The sequence below is a fragment of the Priapulus caudatus genome, unplaced genomic scaffold (assembly GCF_000485595.1).
Source record: "Priapulus caudatus unplaced genomic scaffold, Priapulus_caudatus-5.0.1 Scaffold725, whole genome shotgun sequence".
Taxonomy (NCBI): domain Eukaryota; kingdom Metazoa; phylum Priapulida; class Priapulimorpha; order Priapulimorphida; family Priapulidae; genus Priapulus; species Priapulus caudatus.
The window spans coordinates 196287-203715 of NW_014577786.1; the positions used below are offsets into that span (position 1 = coordinate 196287).

At 41.5% G+C, this 7429-nt stretch overlaps 1 protein-coding gene and 1 non-coding gene across 2 annotated transcripts in view; both read left to right on the top strand.

Moving 5' to 3' along the window:
- The window catches only part of LOC106813092 (2-oxoglutarate dehydrogenase, mitochondrial-like), a 50888-nt gene extending 47569 nt beyond the window's left edge, over positions 1–3319 (top strand). Inside the window, exon 24 of the mRNA XM_014817147.1 lies at positions 1219–3319. The gene's annotated coding sequence lies outside the window, so the exon portion shown is untranslated. The remainder of the gene's footprint in view (positions 1–1218) is intronic.
- A 2633-nt stretch (positions 3320–5952) lies between these two features.
- Trnat-ugu lies at positions 5953–6025 on the top strand. The gene has a single exon. It is a non-coding gene; the product is annotated as a tRNA-Thr (tRNA).
- The last annotated feature ends 1404 nt before the right edge of the window (positions 6026–7429 follow it).

Consider the following 7429-nt stretch of genomic DNA (forward strand, 5'->3'; position numbering starts at 1 on the left):
TGTATTGTATATTAGAGATAGATTGAGTGTATGGTATATAGTTGTACTGTATATTAGAGATAGATTGAGTGTATGGTATATAGTTGTACTGTATATTAGAGATAGATTGAGTGTATGGTATATAGTTGTACTGTATATTAGGCATAGATTGAGTGTATGGTGGATAGTTTTACTGTATATTAGAGATAGATTGAGTGTATGGTATATAGTTGTACTGTATATTGGGCATAGATTGAGTATGGTATATAGTTGTACTGTATATTAGAGATAGATTGAGTAAACTTTCAGTTCAAAAACATCGTTCTCACGTGAAATTTTTTTTGCGACGCTTTTCACAGCTATGTCGGTCGCTCGCCGGCCGCCGCCACGGCAACGGGAAACAAATACCAGCACAAGACGGAACTGGAGCTGTTGCTAGGCGACGCGATGAGCCTCGAGAACGCGACGGGTGGCGGCAGGCCCGTCTGACTAGCGGCGCCCCCTGCTGGAGCAGCGGCGGTGACAGGTAAACACGACGGTGATGATGTCACGGCGACACGGGTTCATGCGATGCAGCAGCAGCAGCGGCGAGCGGACGGGGAGAACGAGGGTTCCGCGTGGTACAACGCGCAGGACAGCACAGGGGGCGCAGCAGGAGGTGACGCGGCGATGCCAGATAGAGGGCGCCGGTCAGAGTCAGACGGAAGCCGGGGCGGCGATGCGCAGGACGAAGAAACGCACAGAGTCGCGCTGAGTCCAGCAGTGGGTCTGTGTTTGAGTTCGCTCGCGTGTAAGGCCTTCATGCTGCGATTCAAATATTAGATCTGTGTGTGGCACAAAGTGTGTGCAAAGAGTATGTTCCCCCTCCCATCCCCTCTCGGTTTCTCCCCTGGGTCCCCTCCCCTCGGTTTCCTCCCCTCCAGTCTCCTCCCCCCTTTGCCTTAGTACCATGGGTTTTTTTGTTTTGGTTGATAGAATTACATGGAAAGAGAATTTAGTTTTTAATATTTCGTATTTACTCGTTTTTACACGTAGATCGACTGTCAGTGCACAGAGAGTCACTGTTTTCTTACGTTGAACAGACTTTACACTTTGCGTATCCAAATTTTATTGTCTGCGACGATACAGATGCAGATTAAGTAGAGTGAAAAGTCGCATGAATGTGTTTTCGTGTAGACGGCATGTCAGTGTCCGTGTTTTGTTGAGAGCACATGAGTAGTGTTGAATTTGTTTTTCCAGGTGTTTCAAAGTCGTCGTCGTCAGTAGCTGTGAAATAGGTGGTGAGACATGCTTTGGCTGCTTAGGGATGCTTTATCTTTGTGTACCTACCTGATAAACGAGCTAAGCCTGTATCCCCCTCATCCTCCTCCTATTGCTGTAATGTGGGCCAAAACACCTTTTGTTGGAACATATCCAGTACTCAGTGTTTTCGGCAGTAGTGTGACTCGAACATCTCCGTTAAGTTACAGATGCAATTGATTGATAGATCATCATGGCATCATCTTTTTTCTTGCACCTTCTGATTGAGAGTCTGGCCGCCTGAACTTCATTCTGGTCACACCTAGATTCGTTTGAGACAGCCGCAAAAAAACAGTACCCTAGTAGTTTTATCTGATCCTGATGGCATACTCATAGTATGACATAGTATAGCATAGCATTGCATATAGTATAGCAATCAGATTCTATTGGATGCAATTAGATTTTATTCATGATGGCTTACAATAAAGAATACAGATTTATGGGAGGTCTGTGCTGTTGTTAGGGGGTTTGGCTTTGTTTGTTAATAGCCAACTAGTCAACTACCAGGTGAATTAGTGCAGAAAATTTTATAAAATATAAAATCGTTTAGTTTTATTTTATTTTCTTGTAACCCAACTGGTCCTCGTGTATGTGTGCGTGTGCATTTTTACATGTATGCGCGCGCGTGTGCATACGTGCGTGCGTGCGTGTGTGTGCTTGCGTAGGTGCTTGCGCTTGTGTGTATGTGTGTATGTGTGTGTACGCCGTGCGTTCTCCCTTTACCCGTGCAATCGTACGTTGCTGAATGTAGACTTACTAATGCTCGGGATGTGTGCACTCTAATTTTTAACTCTTGTCAACTCCGAGAAACGAGAATTGAATCGATTGATTAACGTGATGTTGGTTGCTGTTGTACACTACTCGAACGCAGTAGCGATGCATTTTACATGCTAGACGGACGGTGGAACAGTTTAATCATTGTCTGCGTTTTATGTTATGAAGACCATGCAAAATGGCAGCTAACTGCAATGTGTTTGCGCGTGATTGCGTGTGTGCATGCTTGCTCCATGCTAGGTAGGTTTGTAAGAAAATAACCCGGCGGCGGTAGAATAAAATTTCTATGCGAAGAAAGGGGACATCCGAGCCGGGCTTGTATTTTTATCGTTGTTGGTTTTTCTAAGCAGACAGAGTTTATAAATGTGAGTGCTTTCCATGGGTTTTATAAGAAATTATTTTTACAGCATCTTGTTACTGCAATAGGAGAGCTGTTCCGATTTCGTAAATAATTGTAACGTTAGATGGCACCACGCGTTAGGCATTTTACCGAATAGATCAAACTCTAGATCAAACTTGGAGAAGTGTTAGTTGATAGATTTCTTATGTGCAGAAAATAAAACCGCAACATAATAATACTACCAGCATGTTTTTACAATAGCGGTTTGTCAGCAAATAGAATAATGTTTACATCTCTAGCCCTAGTTGAAACTGTGCGATAGGGTATCACTTGATAACTAGTTAAACTAATTGAGAAAAAGATCACATATGAACCCGTTTTATCTTGGCGCGTGAGAATGAATTAATTAAGACTAGTTAATGCTGTTTCGTATTGCGACTTGACTAACAGAAAATTTCGCGAACAAAGTTGGTATTGACTTAGAATACTTGGCTAGCCGGATGTAGTTACCCGAGTATGTTTTCCTATGATCGATCTCATAAATACTTTAAATCGGCAATTGGTTTTGCGTAACGCGTGAGAAAAGTTGGCCGATTATAATAAATATATAATTCTATGTCTTATAAGCCGTAAGTTCGCCGTAATCATTTTTATTATCCTGTGACAATCCTCTTTCCGAGACAAAATGTTTATCACGCTCGACACGGTTTTTCGCTAATAATAATAATATGACGGAATGTGTGTTCTGACGGAATGAATGTTAGTCGTTGTCGCACATATATGTAGGTTGCCTGTCAACTCAGAGCCGGTGGTCTATGAAGTAGTGATCGTATCGTATTGTTTGTACAGACCTATATCTATTTATACTTGTAAGTGTGTTTGGGAGAGAAATACAACATCGTTATAGTCTGTTCAGTTTTAATGCAATTGTTGTTTATTCTTTTCGTTCTCTTATTCGTTTTATCTGAAGGCATCTGCCTATAGGTGTACATTTAGAGTACATTGCGGTCAGGGTAAATGCGAATATCACCTTTTTGCTCTAGGCTACTATATTTGCTTACAAACGCATGTGGTATTCGGTTTTACATATACTTTGTACCGCATATAAGATCTTATAGTAACTCTCTCACTCCCCCTCTCCCCTCCTCCTACTGACGTGGAGAACCTCTCCTCTTCTCATCCTATCACCAACCTGAACCCCTACCCCTAACTCCATCACCCTAACCTGAAACTCTACCCCTAACTCACACACAACTGCAGCCGTCCCTCGTTGGGGTTTGCCTTAAATTTTCGCCTCACAGCAGCTGTGCGCGGCAGTGCTTGGTTGTTTATACACCGCATCCGCAATGGCTTTGGTGTGTGCGTGTGTGCGCATGCAGATTTGGCGATCATTAAATTAGGTGCGGGTTTCCGGTGAATGCCGAAGTTTCTTCAGGCACATAACGTTTTAGAAAATTGCCTCCAAAAGTCACTTTACGATCGAAAAATCGCGTTTTAACGTAGCGGAATGTATTCGCGACGCCTGGGGCCCCAGCTCCATTCGCGTGAGCACACGCGGCACGGTTTCGGAGGAGATACGGAAAACGACACTTCGGCTTTTTCTACTATTATATAGTAGATACTTCATATATATTTCTGCAGACTCCTGCGTCTTCTGTAGGTAATCTCTAGGGGTGATGATGTCCTGTTCTCCACAGGCTACCTATATCTCACCTCATCAAACCTGTACAAATCTCGACATAAGACATCTCGAGTAAAGATGATGATTTTGATTCACGCTTTTAGTCCCGTAGCGGGCATGAAGGAGAGAGCTACAAAGGAAGACTTTAAATCTCATGACAACTGCATCTCACGAACTTACGGAAAGATCTGTGTACAGCAGGTCTTATAGTTAGAGCAAATCAGTGATAAATTCGCCGAAGTACATACAGCACATTCTCGCAGTCGACATTTTCTGCAACAGCTGAATGGAAATGGGTGAACAATTTTCTATAAACAATATTTGTAGCAGCATGTACACACATTGTTATAACATTTGTCCCGAACATTTACTCTATTTGTTCAAGAACGTAATGTCCCATTCCTGTGTCCTATTGCTAATTCTTTCTAGAACGTTTAATCCAATCACATTCATATAATGTGTTAAATACTCCAGCGCATATAATTCTGTTATTCCTATGCTAATGCGCTACATTTCTTTTACCTCGGCTGTATTGCTCAACCTGTCTGTCATGGTTATCGATGTATTTTTCTGATGCCGTGACTCGGTAAATGCGGTGACTGCGATATACTACAATAAAACATACAACAAAAATCAGCAGTGAACAAACGCACGATGTGGTTTAGGTTACCGTCGTGTGAACATCTACCGCATGGAACTGTCCTTATTTTTGAGATGGTGCTGGTTAGTGGTAAATCAGGAAATGTGAAAAATGACCATAAAGAACTAAAAAAGAGGACTAAAAAGCAAACGGCATGCAAAAGAAATTCCACTGTAGCAATATTTTGAATGAATCTACCTCAATATAAAAAAGTAAAACCTTACTTTATGATATTGTATGTGGTTAGCGCAGCGCCAGTGTATTGTGTTATCGCCTATCGGCTTCATGTGTATTGTGTACATGTATTGTGTGACGTCATTAAACTTGCGTCTTCGTCATCCGGCTTGATCTCTCGTTGCAAGTTTAGTTTATAGCTTGCGTTATCATGTTTAACCTGGAATCAACACATAGTGTGTCAAAAACTGTCCAACTATGTCCATCAACCCCACTCTTTCTCCGCTTTTCACTTCGTTCGCTCTCGGCTTACGCTTGTATCTCGGCACGCTGCCGCAGCCATACACAAATCTTGAGCAGTCTAGCTGGTTAAACACTCTATCAAACTCATTGTCTGAATTCACTTCTGGCTACATGCGTGTAGCGTGAATGACAACGGTAATGAAAACATATTATATATATATTATATAAGTCTGACTGACTGCCATATATTTACTTTATCATGCAGCATTTATCTTAACTCTAAAATTAAAGTAAATATTACAGTCAGACTTATGTTTACCTAAGGTATCTGCGATGCTATGTTATATTATGCCTTAACTATCATAGTGTGCAAAGAAAGCGCATTCTATAAAAATCGTACGCTGCAGAAGTCCTGCTGTCACTATGGCAACAACAATGGCGGTAATTTGTTGGCTGGTTGATTGGCTATCTCTTAAGGTATACAACATACAAGCGTCCTACATATTAACGTTAAATAACACGATTGGCACATGGCACTGTAAATTAAACTAAACATCGTCTCTGCAATATAATATTGCAATATCATCCGTTTCGATGATGTACAGAGAGAGCGACACTGCTGATCTGGCAATGACATTTTTTACCATACAAGTGCGTTTGTGTAATCGTAAGAGCTGACAGTCCCCTGTGGCAGGAATTTATTAAAGTTTACAATCGAGTGGCAGTCCGTAAAAGGAAACGGTGTCGTTTCGTTGTCTGATAATTTGAGTCGAACGTAGAGAAATAACGATTATCGTGGAGTTACGTGACGTAATATGAGCAGCCTCCTTAGCTCAGTGGCTAGAGCACTGGTCTTGTAAACCAGGGGTCGTGAGTTCAATCCTCACAGGAGGCTTCAGTTTTGCTAATGTAAACAATATATATGTGTATATTTATTTATTTATATATTTGGTGCGTGTCTTACTGCTGCTGCTGCTGCTGCTGCTACTGTTGTGATGCACTTGCTCGTGGTGCACAGCGCGACCGTAGACAACCAGTTGAGTCACGTGAGCGGATGTTCGCGGGACGGTAGCGCACACCTGTTATTTTGCCTACTCGGATTGAGCTGTTAAAGCCCGGCGCACACGTGAGTAATTTTATTCAGGCAAATAATGCATGCGTCAAAATACTGACGTGAAATATTTTCAGCGTCCGCCGCACACGTGAGTAAAATTACTCAAAGTATAAGTGGTAATGTAGATCACGTGACTGTACAAAATGGCGGATACCGATAGTTCGTCTGCCTCCGAAGATGAAGAAATTTTATTGTTTCTTTTACTGTGGTTTGCTTGCTCCCTCTTCGTAGGATTCTGTCTGTCGGTGGCTATGTCCAGTATCTGCCATAAAAACTATTATTTAGTCGGATTTATACATTTAAACAAAAATACTACTTCTTTTTGCGGATACTGGGCATGCGCAAAACACATATGGAACCATTTGTCACACTATAGGGAAATTCTGGAAGATACGCCTTATAATGGTTAGTGAGGCGTTGAAATAAACATTTCATAACAAACTATTGATGAGTACGTGCTTTCTACTTTAAAGTACACATGTAAAGTAGAGAGAATCTAATATTTACAAGTAGTTTGCTATGAAAAGTTCCTTTTTCAATGTCTCACTATATTATTATAAGAATAATACTAATTATGAGTTTCCCAGTGATGTGGGTGGAACAGGGTTCGTGAATACCTTATGTAAACAAGGTGTGCCAAACGAAACATACAGTACACATACTACACTATATATCCTACATATACTACACTATATATCCTACACATACTACACTATATATCCTACAGGTAATACATTACAGGTAATACATTACAGGTAATAAATTGCAGGTAATACATTACAGGCAATACATTACAGGTAATACATTACAGGTAATACATTAAAGGTAATACAGGTATACTCATCGATTCTATTTACGGTAAAGAGCACACAACATCTGTAACGCTGCTGCTGCTGAAGGACGATGAAAAAAGTTTAGCCGCATTTTGGATAAGCCTTTTTCTACTATTTGAAGCATTGTTAGAGTTCGTAATGGGCACTGCTAGCGCAACTAACTCGATCCCCACGTAAAAACACGCGTTTATTCATGGCTATACTGCCCAAAACATGGCTACCGTCGGATCGCTGCCTGCACTGGCTTTGGTAAAATTACACGCCTCATCTCTCTCCCCTTCTCTCGCTCCCTCTCACTTTCGCTCACTCACTCTCACGTTTTCTCTCTCTCTCTCTCTCTCTCTCTCTCTCT